This window comes from Moschus berezovskii, chromosome 5, assembly GCF_049115385.1.
Source record: "Moschus berezovskii isolate FMDL1 chromosome 5, NW_MosBer_1.0, whole genome shotgun sequence".
Taxonomy (NCBI): domain Eukaryota; kingdom Metazoa; phylum Chordata; class Mammalia; order Artiodactyla; family Moschidae; genus Moschus; species Moschus berezovskii.
The window spans coordinates 8816525-8836243 of record NC_142464.1 but is presented as its reverse complement, the minus strand read 5'-3'; the positions used below and the strand labels follow the sequence as shown (position 1 = coordinate 8836243).

At 39.7% G+C, this 19719-nt stretch overlaps 1 pseudogene; it reads right to left on the bottom strand.

The window, feature by feature from the left end:
• LOC148777785 (methylosome protein WDR77-like) overlaps positions 1 to 18083 on the bottom strand; it is a 36556-nt pseudogene extending 18473 nt beyond the window's left edge.
• Between the last annotated feature and the right edge of the window lie 1636 nt (positions 18084 to 19719).

Here is a 19719-nt window from a genome sequence, read left to right as displayed (position 1 = left end):
CTCCTCACAGAGTCAAGTGGAATAACAGTCTACAGATTAGTTTAAATGGCTTATATCTTTTGATGCTATCTTTCCATCCATCCATAAAAACTAAAATTTTGACAGATTTTAAAGGAATCAGTTGGGGGTGTGGTGTGAGAAGGGTAGAGTTTGGGGAACCAGTTCAAACTCTAGTAGTATTACAGATCGAAGTGTGTGGTGGTGGAGGAAGGAACCTCCCCCAAGATGTCAATGTCGTAATCCTTGAAACCTATATATGTGTTATCTTACAAGACAAAAGGACTGCAAATGAGGTTAAGGATCTTGCCATAGTAAAATATACTGGATTATACAGGTGAGCTCAAGATAATTTCAAATGTCTTTATAAGGTGGAGGTAGGAGTGACAGAATGAGAGAAGGAAATATGACAATAGAAGCAGAGGTCAGAGAGAAAGATACCTGAAGATGCCATGATGCTGACTTTGAAGATGGAAAAAGGGTCCATAATCCAAGGAGCATAGTTACCTCTAAAAGCTGAAAAAGATAAGGAAAATATTCTCCTTTAAAGCCTCTATAAGGAATGCAACTCTTCCAGCACTTTGATTTTAGGACTTTTGAACTGTGGAGCTGTCCGACAGTAAACTTGTTATTTTAAGCTGATAGGTTTTATGCTGTTTATTATCACTAGCAATAGATAACTAATTCAAAGTGGATGGCAAGTTGGATTAGGAAGTCAGCAATGCAAGTGATGAGAACTGGGTGTATTCATCATAGAACTTGAAGTGAGAATCAAATACGATTTTTTAGTTGATTCAGTAAGTTATGAGAGTCAAAGAAAACTCTGAGTTAGAGACTGAGCAATTGGAAAATTAAACCTATTATTTTCTGATATATAATTGATTTGGAAAAAAAGAGTAGAGATAAGGAAATGAGTTTAAGTTATGTTAAAGTTGAAGTATCTATTAAGCATCCAAACGGAAAAGTTGAATTTCAGATGGATTGAGGGATGAGGGAATCAATCAGGTGTTTGGTATAAGGTACATACATATTTCTGGTTCCAGGTGAGTGATTACGCCATTGTGATTATCTTCGTCGTGAAGATTTTTTTTTTTTTTTCGTACAGTTCTTCTGTGTATTCTTGCCACCTCTTCTTCATATTTTCTGCTTCTGTTAGGTCCATACCATTTCTGTCCTTTATCGAGCCCATCTTTGCATGAAATGTTCGCTTGATAGCTCTAATTTTCTTGAAAAGATCTCTTGTTTTTTCTATTCTGTTGTTTTCCTCTATTTCTTTGAATTGATTGCTGAGGAAGGCTTTCTTATCTCTCCTAGCTATTCTTTGGAACTCTGCATTCAGATGCTTATATCTTTCCTTTTCTCCTTTGTTTTTCGCTTCTCTTCTTTTCACAGCTATTTGTAAGGCCTCCTCAGACAGCCAATTTGCTTTTTTGCATTTCTTTTCCATGGGGATGGTCTTGGTCCCTGTCTCCTGTACAATGTCACGAACCTCCATCCAGAGTTCATCAGGAACTCTATCTATCAGATCTAGTCCCTTAAATCTATTTCTCACTTCCACTGTGTAATCATAAGGGATTTGATTTAGGTCATTTCTGAATGGTCTAGTAGTTTTCCCTACTTTCTTCAATTTCAGTCTGAATTTTGCAAAAAGGAGTTCATGATCTGAGGCACAGTCAGCTCCTGGTCTTGTTTTTGCTAACTGTATATAGCTTCTCCATCTTTGGCTGCAAAGAATACAATCAATCTGATTTCCGTGTTGACCACCTGGTGATGTCCATGTGTAGAGTCTTCTCTTGTGTTGTTGGAAGAGGGTGTTTGCTATGACCAGTGCGTTCTCTTGGTAAAACTCTATTAGCCTTTGCCCTGCTTCATTTCGTGCTCCAAGGCCAAATTTCCCTGTTACTACAGGTGTTTCTTGACTTCCTACTTTTGCATTCCAGTCCCCTATAATGAAAAGGACATCTTTTCTGGGTGTTAGTTCTAAAAGGTCTTGTAGGTCTTCATAGAACCGTTCAACTTCGCCTTCTTCAGCATTACTGGTTGGGGCATAGACTTGGATTAGTGTAAAAGATCTTCACGATGAAGATAATCATGATGGCATGATCACTCACCTAGAACCAGACATCTTGGAATGTGAAGTCAAGTGGGCCTTAGAGAGCATCACTATGAACAAAGCTAGTGGAGGTGATGGAATTCCAATTGAGCTATTTCAAATCCTGAAAGATGATGCTGTGAAAGTGCTTCACTCAATACGCAAGCAAAGTCGGAAAACTCAGCAGTGGCCACAGGACTGGAAAAGATCAGTTTTCATTCCAATCCCAAAGAAAGGGAATGCCAAAGAATGCTCAAACTACCACACAATTGCACTCATCTCACACGCTAGCGAAGTCATGCTCAAAATTCTCCAAGCCAGGCTTCAGCAATATGTGAACCATAAACTCCCAGATGTTCAAGCAGGTTTTAGAAAAGGCAGAGGCACCAGAGATCAAATTGCCAACATCCGCTGGATCATGGAGAAAGCAAAAGAGTTCCAGAAAAACATCTATTTCTGCTTCATTGACTATGCCAATGCCTTTGACTTTGTGGATCACAATAAACTGTGGAAAATTCTGAAAGAGATGGGAATACCAGACCACCTGACCTGCCTCTTGAGAAACCTGTATGCAGGTCAGGAAGCAACAGTCAGAACTGGACATGGAACAACAGACTGGTTCCAAATAGGAAAAGGAGTACATCAAGGTTGTATATTGTCACCCTGCTTATTTAATTTATATGCAGAGTACATCATGTGGAACGCTGGGTTGGAGGAAGCACAGGTTGGAATCAAGATTGCCAGGAGAAATATCAGTAACCTCAGATATTCAGATGACACCACCCTTGTGGCAGAAAGTGAAGAGGAACTCAAAGGCCTCTTGATGAAAGTGAAAGAGGAGAGTGAAAAGGTTGGCTTGAAGCTCAACATTCAGAAAACAAAGATCATGGCATCTGGTCCCATCACTTCATGGGAAATAGATGGGGAAACAGTGGAAACAGTGTCAGACTTGATTTTTGGGGGCTCCAAAATCACTGCAGATGCTGGTTGCAGCCAGGAAATTAAAAGACGCTTACTCCTTGGAAGGAAAGTTATGACCAACCTAGATAGCATATTAAAAAGCAGAGACATTACTTTGCCAACCAAGGTCCATCTAGTCAAGGCTATGGTTTTTCCTGTGGTCATGTATGGATGTGAGAGTTGGACTGTGAAGAAAGCTGATCGCTGAAGAATTGATGTTTTTGAACTGTGGTGCTGGAGAAGACTCTTGAGAGTCCCTTGTACTGCAAGAAGATCAAACCAGTCCATTCTAAAAGAGATCAATCCTGAGTGTTCCTTGGAAGGACTGATGCTAAAGCTGAAACTGCAATACTTTGGCCACCTCATGCGACGAGTTAACTCACTGGAAAAGACTCTGATAATGGGAGGAATTGGGGGTGGGAGGAGACGGGGACGACAGAGAATGAGATGGCCGGATGGCATCACCGATTCGATGGAAATGAGTTTCAGTGAACTCCGGGAGTTGGTGATGGACAGGAAGGCCTGGTGTGCTGTGATTCATGGGATCGCAAAGCGTCGGACACGACTAAACGACTGAACTAGTTAACTGACTGACTGACAGACATACATATTTGGAGGTTCCCAGTATCTAAAGCCTCTAATGGTGAATTAGATCATCCATTGAGTGGATTAAAAATAGAATGCACCAAGGACTGTTTACAGATACTAGATAGTACTAGATAGTTTACAGATCAGTGATATAAAAAGGAACCATTGAAGCAGAGAAAAATACTCCTTTTGAGCAGCAGAAAAAGAGAGTGTTGGATCCTGAAAGTCAAGTAAAGAAAACAAAAGGAGCTATTAAATGTATCCTATGGTGCTGATAAGCCATGAAAGATGAAAAGTTAATGGCAACTTGGGCAAGCTATTTAAGTTATGTGATGAGAGTGAACTCCTAAATAGACTGAAATGAGAGAACATTGGATAATATAAATTGATAGTGAGTATAGGCAACTTTTTAATAACACTTACTGAAAGACAAAACAGAGAAACAAGGTAGTTGAATGGAAAGGCAGGTTTTCTTTTTCAAGTTAAGATCTATTACATAATGATTTTACGCTGAAGAGAATCATTTAGTAGAAAATTGTTGGAGGGATGAGCTTGGATGGAAGAGTGGTTGCAGCTTCATCGAAATATGGAGAAACCTGACTTATGAATGAGGAAGGCAGAACATATGTGCTCAAACTTGATGCTAAAAGCCAGAAGATATCCTTAAACTGACTTTTATTTCCCCAGTTTTATTGATCTATAATTGACATCTACCTATAACAGGTTAAACTATACAACATAAAGATTCAATATATGCATATATTTCAAAACTATTACCACAATAAGTTTAGTTAACATTCATCATGTTACATATATTTTCCCCTTGTGATAAGAACTTGGAAGATTTACTCTCTTAACAAATTCCAAATTGTATAGTACAGTGTTGTTGGCTGTATATTATATCCCCAGATCTTATCTTGCAACTGGAAGTCTGTAGCTTTTGATCTCCTTATGCAATTTCACCACTCCCCACACTCTGCCTCTGGCAACCACCAATCTGTCCTCTGTTTCTATGAGATGGTGCTTCTCATTTGGTTTGATTTACTTTATTTTATAAAAACAAAGATCATGGCATCTGGTCCCATCACTTCATGGGAAATAGATGGGGAAACAGTGGAAACAGTGTCAGATTTTATTTTTTTGGACTCCAAAATCACTGCAGATGCTGATTGCAGCAATGAAATTAAAAGACGCTTTACTCCTTGGAAGGAAAGTTATGACCAACCTGGACAGCATATTAAAAAGCAGAGACATTACTTTGCCAACAAAGGTCCGTCTAGTCAAGGCTATGCTTTTTCCTGTGTTCATGTATGGTTGTGAGAGTTGGACTGTGAAGAAAGCTGATCGCTGAAGCATTGATGCTTTTGAACTATGGTGCTGGAGAAGACTCTTGAGAGTCCCTTGGACTGCAAGGAGATCCAGCCAATCCATTCTAAAGGAGATCAATCCTGGGTGTTCACTGGAAGGACTGATGCTAAAGCTGAAACTACAATACTTTGGCCACCTCATGCGACGAGTTGACTCACTGGAAAAGACTCTGATGCTGGGAGGAATTGGGGGCAGGAGGAGACGGGGACGACAGAGAATGAGATGGCCGGATGGCATCACCGACTCGATGGACAGGAGTTTGAGTGAACTCCGGGAGTTGGTGATGGACAGTGAGGCCTGGTGTGCTGTGATTCATGGGGTCGCAAAGAGTCGTACAGGACTGAGCGACTGAAATGAACTGAACTGAACTGATAAGTGGGGAAGGGTAGCAAGATCAACAGCTGAATCAGAAACAAGTACTGGATGCCTGCAGAAAGAGAAGGAAAATAATAGTGAGGTAGCAGAATATTAGGCTACAAAATGCATTGATTATTTGGTGGATGCACTCTGGATATATTTGGATAAAGACATAGTTGGTATTCTGCCAGGTTAAAATGATGAAGAGAGAAAATCCAGAGCACTATGGGTTCATGGAAGGCTTCACAAAATGGAGTTATAATATGTATGGCTGTTAGCATCTAATCTCAATAATTAGAGAAAATGAGGACATGAGGAAGTGGAGATTGAGAATAGTGGTAAGGTCAATGAATTGGAGTCCCTAGGTGGATTAATAATTTTTGGAGCTTGCTCAGTAGGGGTTATGAGCTGGAAAAATAAGAACAAACTGGCAGATGGAGCATAACAACCTGAAGACTGCATTATGGAGGAAGTACTATTATCATTAGTGATGATATTTAGATGTGTTCATAGGTATTGGTAGCTGAAGTAGTGGGAGAATGGCACTGAAGAAGAGGAGCTGAACAACCAACAAATTCATTTACTTTGTGGATAGTGAAAACTTCAAGAATTCTGACAGCAAAAATCTGAGGTCAAAACTTCAAAGACTGTGATGTTTTTCAGAGAATAATTGAGAAAAGCCTGGATTCATTAAAGTGAAGCCAAAAAAGAGCTACTACACCTCCAGATCGAGTGATGTGGGGAGGCAAAGCTGAGTCAGTGAGCCTCAGAGGGAGCAGTGCCTCCAGCCTGAAACAGTTCTCACAAGAAAGTGAGCAGAACTTCGGGAAAGATGTGAGTGATAGAGGGAGTGTGCTGATGGAGGGCTTGAAGTCCAGAGTACACAGTGAAAGCTTAGTGAGAGGTGAAAAAACAGAGTTGGGTTGGTGAACACAAGGAACTTCAAGGGGATCAGCTTCCACATAGAAAGAGAGAGACTTGGCTTGCTATAGTGGCCTAGATAAATAGGGGTAGAATGCATAGTGGGGGTCTCTTAAACAGATTATGGTGATAATCTTCCCCTGTGGATTTTTTAAATTGATGCCATAATCACAATAAATTAAATCACTATTATGAAGAATGAGAATATTAGTGTTGGAAGAAAATTTAATTGCATTGAAATGACAAATTATGTGCAAGTGGCCATGAATAACTAGTGCTACTAATTAATTTTCAATTGAAAAATAGTGTTTTCAAGTTTCATTAAAAATCACAATTGTCTAAAGGTTTCCAACTAAGAACTGACATTTACTACATTCAATTGTATCTTATGATCCAGATTAGAAGGCCAATAGCCTTAATAACATTTTAGTATGCAATTATTAAGTTTATTTAAAATCAGATTATATTTATTCTAAGTAAATGCTATTAAGTGACTTTCTAAACAAGCTCAATTGAATTATTCATTGACTGAGTAGCATTTCATGCTTTAGTGATACTTTTTATTTACTGTTAGAATAAAGGGTTTCTTAATGTTTGGGCTCATTTTATTCAGTTACAGTAATACCTTGGAATTTAATAAATGCTTGAGATTCCAGTTTAGATTGAGAAGAGAACTCATAAAAGAGCTGAGTCATCGGTATGAAAGACAATGTAACAATAAAAACAGTGAAAAATGCTACCATCTCAAAAATGTGTTCCATGTGGAATTGTCTCTGGAACTTAACACAAAAGAGATGTCATTAAATTGTATGGCAGTACTATTCTGACAAAAAGCATCGCCTGCTTGTTCCCTTATGGACCTACTACACTACAGGCCAAACGTATACCATTTGCCTACTCACTTCTTACAAGCGTGCTTTTTAGTGGATTTCTCAACACTGTGAAAATTCTACCCTAAATAACTTCCAAATTTCTAAGGTATTTTTTGGATTTTGTTTCAAAGTAATTTGTGAAAGAAGTTTTGATATTTCCAGGGGGACAAAATCTCAGAGAATGCTGTCAAAAGTATTGACAATATTTGAATTTGATACTGTCAATAGTGATTTCTAAAAGGCATGTACACTTAACCTGAGGATGAAGGCGGCCTCAGTTAATGGATATATTTGAACAGGAAAGTCAAGCTGTGATGATCCCCTTTTACACTTTCAGTATTTCTTTGTAAAACCTAACAACACTTCCAAAATGAGTGCCACTCTGTGCAACCATATCTATTTTGTCCTAACAGTTGTCAATCAACATTTGAACAAGAAAACTTAAACTAATAGAATCAGTTCAGTTCAGTTCAGTCTCTCAGTCCTGTCCGACTCTCCATGACCCCATGAATCACAGCACGCCAGGCCTCCCTGTCCATCACCAACTCCCGGAGTTCACTCAAACTCATGTCCACAGAGTTGGTGATGCCATTCAGCCATCTCATTCTCTGTTGTCCCCTTCTCCTCCCGCCCCCAACCTTTCCCAGCATCAGAGTCTTTTCCAGTGAGTCAACTCGTCGCATGAGGTGGCCAAAGTATTGCAGTTTCAGCTTTAGCATCAGTCCTTCCAGTGAAAACCCAGGATTGATCTCCTTTAGAATGGACTGGTTGGATCTCCTTGCAGTACAAGGGACTCTCAAGAGTCTTCTCCAACACCACAGTTCAAAAGCATCAATTCTTCGGTGATCAGCTTTCTTCACAGTCTAACTCTCACATCCATACATGACCACGGGAAAAACCATAGCCTTGACTAGATGGACCTTTGTTGGCAAAGTAATGTCTCTGCTTTTTAATATACTATATAGGTTGGTCATAACTTTCCTTCCAAGGAGTAAGCGTCTTTTAATTTCCTGGCTGCAATCAGCATCTGCAGTGATTTTGGAGCCCCCAAAAATCAAGTCTGACACTGTTTCCACTCTTTTTCCATCTATTTCCCATGAAGTGACGGAACCAGATGCCATGATCTTCGTTTTCTGAATGTTGAGCTTCAAGCCAACCTTTTCACTCTCCTCTTTCACTTTCATCAAGAGGCTCTTGAGTTCTTTTTCACTTTCTGCCATAAGGGTGGTATCATCTGCATATCTGAGGTTATTGATATTTCTCCCAGCAATCTTGATTCCGGCTTGTGCTTCTTCTAGCCCAGCGTTCCTCATGATGTACTCTGCATATAAGTTAAATAAGCAAGGTGACAATGTACAGCCTTGACTCCTTTTCCTATTTCGAACCAGTCTGTTGTTCCATGTCCAGTTCTGACTGTTGCTTCCTGACCTGCATACAGGTTTCTCAAGAGGCAAGTCAGGTGGTCTGGTATTCCCATCTCTTTCAGAATGTTCCACAGTTGATTGTGATCCACACAGTCAAAGGCTTTGGCATAGTCAATGAAGCAGAAATAGATGTTTTTCTGGAACTCTCTTGCTTTCTCCATGATCCAGCGGATGTTGGCAATTTGATCTCTGGTGCCTCTGCCTTTTCTAAAACCTGCTTGAACATCTGGGAGTTCTTGGTTCACGTATTGCTTAAGCCTGGCTTGGAGAATTTTGAGCATGACTTTACTAGCGTGTGAGATGAGTGCAATTGTGCAGTAGTTTGAGCATTCTTTGGCATTCATGATTTAATTGTTTCAGGAGCTATTTGTTTTCTCAGAGGGAAATAAAAAACAAAGCAAAACACCAAACAAAGAAAAGAAAAGCAGTGAACTACCTCTATGCTTCCGTAATACAAAGGAATGAATCTTTAAATACAGAATTTTCAAAATTTTTATCTGGACTACCTAATAATATACCATTTATGGTACTAAGTAAGGTGTTTCTTGATTTTCTGAATCTTTGTGTCTTTTTCAGTATGGAAAGCTCATCTAAATCATCCACTCTCATTTACATATCATTGAAGTGATAATGGATTTTTTTAAATCCTAGAAATTTGAATCCTGTAAATAGACCTCTTTAGGCATGGAATTTTCTCACCTAAAACTCTCGCTAGATGACACTGTTTTATCACCCAGAAGTGCTTCCAGTTGCATGTACGCTAGACTGCCAAACCTTTTCCTTCCTTTCTAACAGAGGACATGCATTTTAAAAGATTTTATCTTTATAAGTTTCAGACTGTGCCAGTCTTAAATGAAAAATATTAGTCTTTATGACTTGAGAGAATCTGGATATATCTGTTTGCTTGCTTGTGAGATATGAACATTTTATTTTATTTGCATATACTCATCAAAAAAGCATCCACTCTCTTTCAAGACACAATGAAGATGGCAATGCACCAATGGTCTGTCAATGGTTATAGATGTTAGCTTTCTCTTCTAACTAACATCTTACTCCTCACCTTTCCCCTAAATCTTTTTACAATGTGTCTTCTAATATATCTTCTTCACTATGAGTTAACCCTCTAAAATTTTAAACTCGTCCATAGATACTCTATATCCTGGCCTGAACTAGACTCTAACGTGACTACTTTTTCTGCACACTTTTAAAGCCAAAGTTATTTTTTTCTCATGTCTTCTGTACCTTAGACTCAGGATATGGAATCAATGTCTTCTTGTTTAGACTATTTCTCCCTTATTTTTATATTTTTTAAAAAATAATTTTGTTTGTTTGAAACTCAGATTACTGTTTCCCTTAACTTGTTATGAAAACAAACAAACAAAAAAGTAGAGATTTCCTGTTTACCACATTTATAAAGATACAGCCTACCTGGCTTTTAGTATCTGATTTCATAATATTCGCCTTTATCTTAGATTATTTCAAAACTTATCTAACATCCTGCCTTTTCTTTACTTCAGCATAAGCTCTACTGACCTTCCCACTCTGCACCACCACAGTGTTTTTCTTTTTGTATCATGTCCTAAGAGTTGCCACAAATTCTCTCAACCACCAAATATTAAATCAGAAATCCTAGTCCCCACCAACAATCTTTCCAGATAACTTACCTTTAGAGAATCTCTGACCTTAGGGTGGCTTCAGTCTGCTTCTGCTTGAAGCAAGGTTTCAGTTCCTGGCCAGAGGCTGAGGCCACAGCAGTGAGAGTCAAATACTAGCCAATAGACCAGTGGTCAGTGACAAGGCCCTGGTTCTTCAGGTTCACAGAAAAGAATTCCCACAAAGACAGAAAGAAGTAAGGTGTTTATTAGGGGAGAAAGAGTATGGTATGCATGGATAGAGACATGGGCAGACTCAGAAAGGCATGCCCTCATGATATTTTAAATCACTTATATGGGACATTTGTTCTGGGTTTGTTTTGGCTGATCAAACACTCTGATTTGCCTGGTTCTGAGTCTGTATTTGATATATCTCAGGATCCTCCCATGCATATACACACAAACTTTCTGTCAAGATAGATTTCACTGAAGAGGCCTACAGGGAGTTGCTATCACTTACTATGGGGTGGTACCCCTCCCCTTTTGACCTCCAAGGAATTTTCCAGTTGGGAAGGCTTCCTTGGCTTTGAGAATGAGAAATATGTGATCTCTTTTGTCTGGGCAGGGCCTAGGCTCTTGCTTCAATTATACTACTATTGGTATTTTGGACGTTCTGGCCACAGGGAGTAAACTCAATTTGTTTTCCCTAAGAGATAAGGTGTCAATCTTACCTCCTGCCTCATATCCATTGTTATATAGAATTATCCTCCTGTGTCCTTCACTTCTTTTCTCCTTCTATCATTTCAACATTTTCCTATATTTCCTCATTCTTTACACAATTTTTGAGGTTTATCAATAATTGAAAACAGTACTTATCTCCTCTTTGTCTCATCTATTACTACAGAGAAAGTGGCTTTTCTCTAAGTTAAAAATTTCAATATAGTATTTCCATTCTGCTCCTAAGCACTGCTCTGTCAGCAACATAACTTCTTTCTCCGGCCCTTTACTTGCTTGTTTCTATTGTATATTTTCCATCAGAATTTAAATGATAAAGAAAAGTATCTTTAAATTTTAGATTTTGTGTGCTCATGCTTTTTGCAAAATTAATGTCCTATAGATTATAAAGCATACATTTCTCACAAATAGGAAGTAATTATAAGAATAAAGAGGATGAAACACTATGCATCTTTTACCTAGATATAAAAACAATAGAACACTGGAGACTAGCAAGCCTCAGAGAAACATCAATGCAGAGTAAAATAAGGCATTGGAGTACAAGCAAAAATAAAGAATAGAATGGGAAAGACTAGAGATCTCAAGAAAATTAGACATACCAAGGGAACATTTCATGCAAAGATGGGCTCAGTGAAGGACAGAAACGGTATGGACCTAACAGAAGAAAAGATATTAAGAAGAGGTGGTAAGAATACACAGAAGAACTAAACAAAAAAGATCTTCACAACCCAGATAATCATGATGGTGTGATCACTCACATTCACCTAGAGATGGACATCCTGGAATGTGAAGTCAGTTGGGCCCTAGGAAGCATCACTATGAACAAAGCTAGTGGAGGTGATTTAATTCCAGTTGAGTTATTTCAAATCCTGAAAGATGATGTTGTGAAAGTGCTGCACTCAATATGCCAGCAAATTTGGAAAACTCAGCAGTGGCCACAGAACTGTAAAAGGTCAGTTTTCATTCCAATCCCCAAGAAAGGCAATTCTAAAGAATGATCAAACACCACACAATTGCACTCATCTCACACGCTAGCAAAGTAATGCTCAAAAATTCTTCAAGCCAGGCTTCAGCAATACATGAACTGTGAAATTTCAGATGTTCAAGCTCGTTTTAGAAAAGGCAGAGGAACCAGAGATCAAATTTCCAGCATTCACTGGATCATTGAAAGAGCAAGAGAGTTCCAGAAAAACATCTATTTCTGCTTCATTGACTATGCCAAAGCTTTTGACTGTGTGGATCACAATAAACTGTGGAAAATTCTGAAAGAGATGGGAATACCAGACCACATGACCTGCCTCTTGAGAAACCTGTATGCAGGTCAGGAAGCAACAGTTCGAACTGTACATGGAACAACAGACTGGTTCCAAATAGGAAAAGCAGTACATCAAGGCTGTATATTGTCACCTTGCTTATTTAACTTATATGCAGAGTACTTCACGAGAAACTCTGGGCTGGATGAAGCACAAGCTGGAATCAAGATTGCTGGGAGAAATATCCATAACCTCAAATATGCAGATGACACCACCCTTATGGCAGAAATTTAAGAGGAACTAAAGAACGTCTTGATGAAAATGAAAGAGGAGAGTGAAAAAGTTGGCTTAAAGCTCAACATTCAGAAAACAAGGATTATGGCATCTGGTCCCATCCCTTCATGGCAAATAGGTGGGGAAACAGTGTCAGACTTGATTTTGGGGGGCTCCAAAATCACTGCAGATGCTGATTGCAGCCATGAAATTAAAAAATGCTTACTCTTTGGAAGGAAAGTTATGACCAACCTAGATAGCATATTAAAAAGCAGAGACATTACTTTGCCAACCAAGGTCCATCTAGTCAAGGTTATGGTGTTTCCAGTAGTCATGTGTGGATGTGAGAATCGGACCATAAAGAAAACTGAGTGCCAAAGAACTGATGCTTTTGAACTGTGGTGTTGGAGAAGACTCTTGAGAGTCACTTGGACTGCAAGGAGATCCAACCAGTCCATCCTAAAGGAGATCAGTCCTGGGCGTCCATTGGAAGGATTGATGCTGAAGCCGAAACTCTGATACTTTGGCCACCTGATGTGGAGAGCTGACTCATTTGAAAAGACCCTGATGCTGGGAAAGATTGAGGACAGGAAAAAATGTGGAAGACAGAGGATGAGATGGTTGGATGGCATCACCGATACAATGGACATGGGTTTGGGTGGACTCCGGGAGTTGGTGATGGACAGGGAGGACTGGTGTGCTACAGTTTACGGGGTTGCAAAGAGTTGGACATGACTGAGTGACTGAACTGAACTGATGGGAAGTTGAAACTTGGAAGAATGGACTAACACTGGTGATTTTACTGTCTTTCACTAGATTTAGCCTGTGGCTTGCCCAAGTCTGTCTAATGTAGGGTCGCTAAAATTCCAATGGAAAATCTGCAAGCTTATTGGCTTAAACATTAGAGGACAGAGTTTCAAGAATCTACAAATCAACATAAATTGAAGCAAAAAATCCTTAAAAGCTCAGAGAAAGCAAGAGAGGCATAGGGCCAAACTCTAATGTATAAGTGAAAGTTAAAGTGGGTCAGTTGTGTCCAACTCTTTGTAACCCCATGGACTATAAAGTCCATGGAATTCTCCTGGAGAGGGTAGCTGTTCCTGTCTCCTGGGGATCTTCCCAACCCAGGAATCAAACCAGAGTCTCCTGCATTGCAGACAGATTCTTTACCAGTTAAGCTACTAGAGAAACCTGATAATGTAACCCCATGGACTGTAGTCTGCTGGACTCCTTTGCCAGAGAATTCTCCAGGCCAGAATACTGGAGTGGGTAGCTGTTCCATTCTCCAGTGGATCTTCCTAACCCAGGGACCTAACCCAGGTCTCCCACATTGCAAGCAGATTCTTTACTGTCTAAGCCAAATTCCCTGGCTGACTCTAACAACACATTTTTAGGTTAAGTTCCAAAAAGTTAGACTTAAACAAAGGGAATTAAATTTCTAGCTGCTACCCACTAATGGGGAGACAGAATTTTCAGCTTGGGTCTCTACAAGTACAGAACAGATTCTAGTATGGAGTAGACACATTATCGCAATGTCTAGTATGCAATCCAAAATTACCCAATATTAAAACAAAGAAACTGTAATTTTCAAGAAAAACAGGCAATCAATGGCAGTGGCCCTAAATAACACACATGTTGAGATTATCAGATGAGAAATTTAGAGCAACTTTTATAACTATTCTCAAGTATATGAAGGTAAAGATAAAGCATATCATCAGAGACATAAAATCTATAAAACAACGGAAGTTCCGAAACTATAAAAAGTATTTACTCATATGATTAAATTTTAAGAAACATAATTTTAATGTGGGTGAAATGTATTTTTAATTTTCTATAATTACTGTACTTTTTACAAGAAATAATTTATCAAAATTAACATTATAGTTGGTAAAAAAATTGAAATAATCTGATTTAAATGTTAGATTGACTAAATTATGCCCACATTTATTTTTCACTTCTTTTTAAAAAGTTATTCTCTCAGGAGAATAAAAGAAATGTATATAGCTCTCATTCTGAAAGATGTAAAAGAAATGGAAGTATAGAATTACACCTACTTGAGAAGACTTGAAGAAGTAAAATATTAAGCCAACAGTAGAAATAGCTGATAAATGCTCTGGTGTTTTCACAGTTTCTTTGGACACTTCAGGTATTCAGTTCAGTTCAGTCGCTCAGTCGTGTCCGACTCTCCGCGACCCCATGAATCACAGCACGCCAGGCTTCCCTGTCCATCACCAAGTACATAATATCTCTGAAAGTGAAATTGCAAAGGTGATCAAAATAAGGATTGGATCAAAGCTATTCATTACATTTCCAGGTCTCTTCCTTACCCTCAGAGGAATATGAAGATTTATCTTCACTGAATACAAAAGAAAGAAGCGGCTGGCTTGGGGAGCCAGGCACAGATGAGAACCTGGGTATCATGCTAGAAACAGAGGAGTAAGTGATTATATGTATAAATGAATCACAAAGACTTCAGGATACTTCTGAAACTAGACTTGGGAACACTAGCAGGTCAACATTTTCCCTTTAAACACTGAAGAGAAGGGACAGTCTAAACAAAAAAATTAAAATAAATAAATAAATACACTAACATCCTAGTGAAATTCAAAGCCTACAGTTAATTTCAAAGGCAGAAATTCATTCTCCCACAAACCAAATGCACAGAGCTTCCAATTTGCAGGTTAGTTTCTACCTGTGCAGCCAATCCAATCAAGAAAAACCAAGCATGAATGGAAAGCCTATCAAACTACTGCTGCGAAGCTGCGGTGTGAAGCTGCGGTGCGAAGCTGTGAAGTCGCTTCAGGCGTGTCCGACTCTGTGCGACCCCATAGACGGCAGCCCACCAGGCTACCCCGTCCCTGGGATTCTCCAGGCAAGAACACTGGAGTGGGTTGCCATTTCCTTCTCCAATGTGTGAAAGTGAAAAGTGAAAGTAAGGTCTCTCAGTCGTGTCTGACTGAGTGACCCCATGGACTGCAGCCTACCAGGCTCCTCTGTCCATGGGATTTTCTAGGCAAGAGTACTGGAGTGGCTTGCCATTGCCTTCTCCACAAATCAAACTACTAATCATTATCAAACACCAATGGCATTTTTCACAGAATTAGAACAAAATTTTACAATATCCATTGAAACACAAAAGACCCTGACTAACCAAAGCATTCTTGAGAAAGAAAGATGGAGCTGAAAGAATCAACCTTCATTACTTCAGACTATACTACAAAGCTACAGTCATCATGACAGTATGGAAGTGGCACCAAAACAGAAATATAGGCCAATGGAACCAGATAGAAAGCCCAGAGATAAACCCCCACACCTATGGTAATCTTATTTTTGGCAAAGGAGGCAAGAATATATAATGAAGAAAAGATAGACTTTTCAACAATTTGTTCTAAGGAAACCATACAACTATACGTAAAAGAATGAAACTAGAACACTTCTTAACACTATGCACAAAAATAAACTCAAAACAGATTAAAGACTTAAATGTAAAACCAGAAACTATATATAAAGCTCTTAGAGGAAGACATGGGTAGTACGCTATTTTACATAAATTGCAGCAAGATCCTCTGACTCACCTCCTAGAGTAATGAAAACAGAAATAAATAAGTTGGACCTTATTGAACTTAAAAGCTTTTGCACAGGAAAGGAAACTATAAACAAGATTAAAAGACAGACTTCAGAATGGCTGAAAATAATTGGAAATGAAGTAACTAACTAGGATTAGTCTCCAAAATATATAAATAGCTCATACAGCTCAATATCAGAAAAACAAACATCCCAATCAAAAAATGAGCAGAAGACCTAAACAGACATTTCTCCAAAGAAGAGATTCAGATGGACAATAAACACATGAAAAGATGCTTAATATTACTAAATATCAGAGAAATACAAGTGAAAACTTCAATGAACTATAATGTCACACCAATCAGAATGGCCATGATCAAAAAAATCTACAAACAATAAATGCTAGAGAGGATGTGGAGAAAAGGGAATTCCCTTGCACTATTGATGGGACTATTAACTGATACATCCATTATGGAGAACAGTATGGAGATTCCTTAAAAAAAAAAAATCTAGGAATAAATTTACCATGGGCTTCCCAGGTGGCAGGAGTGGTAAAGGATCTGCTTGCCAATGCAGGTGATGTAAGAGTTGCAAGTTCCATCCCTGGGTCTTCAAGATGGATGAGGTCATGGCAACCCACTCCAACATTCTTGCCAGGAGAATCCCATGGACAGAAGAGCCTGGTGGGCTACAGTCCATATGGTGGAAAAGAGTTGGACACAACTAAAGCTACTTAAAGATTGGCTTGAAGCTCAACATTCAGAAAACGAAGATCATGGCATCTGGTCCCATCACTTCATGGGAAATAGGTGGGGAAACAGTGGAAACAGTGTCAGACTTTATTTATTTTTGGGCTCCAAAATCACTGCAGATGCTGATTGTAGCCAGGAAATTAAAAGACGCTTACTCCTTGGAAGGAAAGTTATGACCAACCTAGATAGCATATTAAAAAGCAGAGACATTACTTTGCCAACCAAGGTCCGTCTAGTCAAGGCTATGGTTTTTCCCATGGTCATGTATGGATGTGAGAGTTGGACTGTGAAGAAAACTGATCGTTGAAGAATTGATGCTTTTGAACTGTGGTGCTGGAGAAGACTCTTGAGAGTCCCTTGGACTGCAAGGAGATCCAACCAGCCCATTCTAAAGGAGATCAATCCTGGGTGTTCATTGGAAGGACTGATGCTAAAACAGAAACTCAAATACTTTGGCCACCTCATGCGACGAGTTGACTCACTGAAAAAGAGTCTGATGCTGGGAGGGATTGAGGGTGGGAGGAGACGGGGACGACAGAGAATGAGATGGCTGGATGGCATCACCGACTCGATGGACATGAGTTTGAGTGATCTCCGGGAGTTGGTGATGGACAGGGAGGCCTGGCGTGCTGTTTTTCTTGGGGTCGCAAAGAGTCAGACACGACTGAGCGACTAAACTGAACAGAACTGAACTGAAAGCTACTTAATATACGTGTCTGACTGAGGGAACAAATTCCCTTCCTCCCAGTTGGCTCAGAGGTAAGCAATCTGCCTGCCAGTGCAGGAGACACTGGTTCAATTCATGTGTCAGAAAGGTCCCCTAGAGGAGGAAATGGCAACTCACTCCAGCATTCTTTGCTGGGAAATCCCAAGTACAGAGGAGCCTGGCAGGCTACAGTCCATGGGGTCACAAAATATTGGACACAACTGATCATGCAAGCATGCCTCTTTCATCACACAGCCCCTGGTGCTCAGCTTTGGTTTGGGCCTGCCTTTGCCTGTAGGCCACTCACCAGTGTCTGTTCCCCACCCAGACAAGAAAGGGCAAAGTTAGCAGCTTACTGGGGCTCACTTATCCTATCAGGCTAGGGAGAACGGGGTACACTAGATACAATTGGGATCTGTGGAGAGTGGCAACAGTGGCTGAGGCCTGCAGTGAGTTGCTACAGTGTGAGGCAGGTTTTCAACTCCCTCGGGGGGCAGAGGGCGCGTGTTGGCCCCAGATCATGTGTTCCTCGGCAGAGCCATGCTGCCCAGCCTCCTGGAAAGGGGTGGGCAGTGACCTGTACCTGCTCGTGCTTTGGTGGTAGCTGCTACCTTTGGGGCCAGGACCATAGCGGCATTTTGTCCCTTGCCTGTGGCACTCACACAGGCTTTGGTGTGTCTACCTCTGGGGCAGCAGTGTCTACCCTCTGGAGTAGCAGTCCACAGCCACGGTTTGTCCCACCTATGGCACTCAGAAAGGCAGGTTCCTGCATGCAGTTTGTGAGAGCACAGAGTGGGAGGGCCCTTGTGGCAGTGATCTCTTACCTTTCTGGAAGGCCTAGGATTTTCCCTGGACTCCCTCATTTCTTTCATACTAGCCCTTTTAGAGTATCTTCGTGGTGGCCAATCCAACTCCTCTCCCTAGGGTCTGGCCGCAAAGCCTCAGCCTCAGCACCCACCGAAGTAGGCATGCAAACAGTGACTGAGTTGGGAAGTGTTGGTTGACAATGACCCCTTTGCTGAATTTTCTTCATTTTGCCTTCTGAGCATCTGTCACTGTGCTCCCCTCTGAGGTTATAAATCTAACCCTGTCCCTACCCATGAAGTTGATTCTGAGTGTTCAAAACCTTTTCCTCCTTCAGAGTTCCAACCCTGAAACACAGGTCCCCCATCTCAAATCCTTTGTCTCCTTATTTTTTGTAGTATCTTTTGTTGTACCTCATTCTGTGAAGATGCACTTGCTTTTTCGGAAGTCTGGAGTCTTCTGTCAGTGTTCAGAAGGTGTTCTGTAGGAGTTGTTCCATATGTAGATGTATTTATGATGTATTTGCAGAAAAGAAGGTGATCTCCCCCTCTTCCTTTTCCACCATCTTGAAAGTCCTGGAGTTTTCTCTTTTTAAAAGAACTATGAACTAACATTCAAATAATAACTTGATAAGCAATTAAAAACTGGGGTTAAAGTATGCCCCACAAAATGGATCAATAATGAAGACCTGAAAATCAGGAGACAAATGACAAAAAATTAGAGGACCTACTAGAAATACAACCTTAAAAAATCGAAGTTTTAGAAAGAGAAATAAAATAGAGTAAGCAATATCATTAATGAAATAATTAACTAACAATAAACATTGCAAAAGGAAAATATATGAGTTTCCTGATTGAAACATCCTAAGTACCCCGCATGATGGATAAAACAGCACATATATCGTTTTCTATCACTTGAAGTTTAAGAACTCTGGGCAAAGAGACGATTCTATGATCTTATAAAGAGATATTAAGAAGAAAAAAGTTGAGGAATCATAATTATCAAATTCCTTATAGAAAACTTTGAACATCCTAATACTTTAAAACTTGTAAAGAAAAGTGTCTCCAACCTTGAATAAGATCACCAATTATGCAAAATGACAGAATAAAAAAATGACAGATATGCCAAGATTAAAAGACAAAATGAACAAAACTTCTCATATACAGAACATAACTGGAGATTAAACCAAAAGAGTATAAAGGGTTGGATGTACAGGGCACTTAAAAAAAGAGGCTTATGAGGCTCATGGAGAACTTATGTAGACCCGGGGCGAATTCATGTCAATATATGGTAAAACCAACCAATATAATATTGTAAAATAATTTGCCTCCAATAAAAAATAAATTAATTACTTAAAAAAAATAAAAAAAGAGGCTCCAACAAAGGAGAGAAGTAGAAACATTTCCTAACATAATGGTAAAGATAGATCATGGTCCATACAACTGACAAAGACCAGGCTAG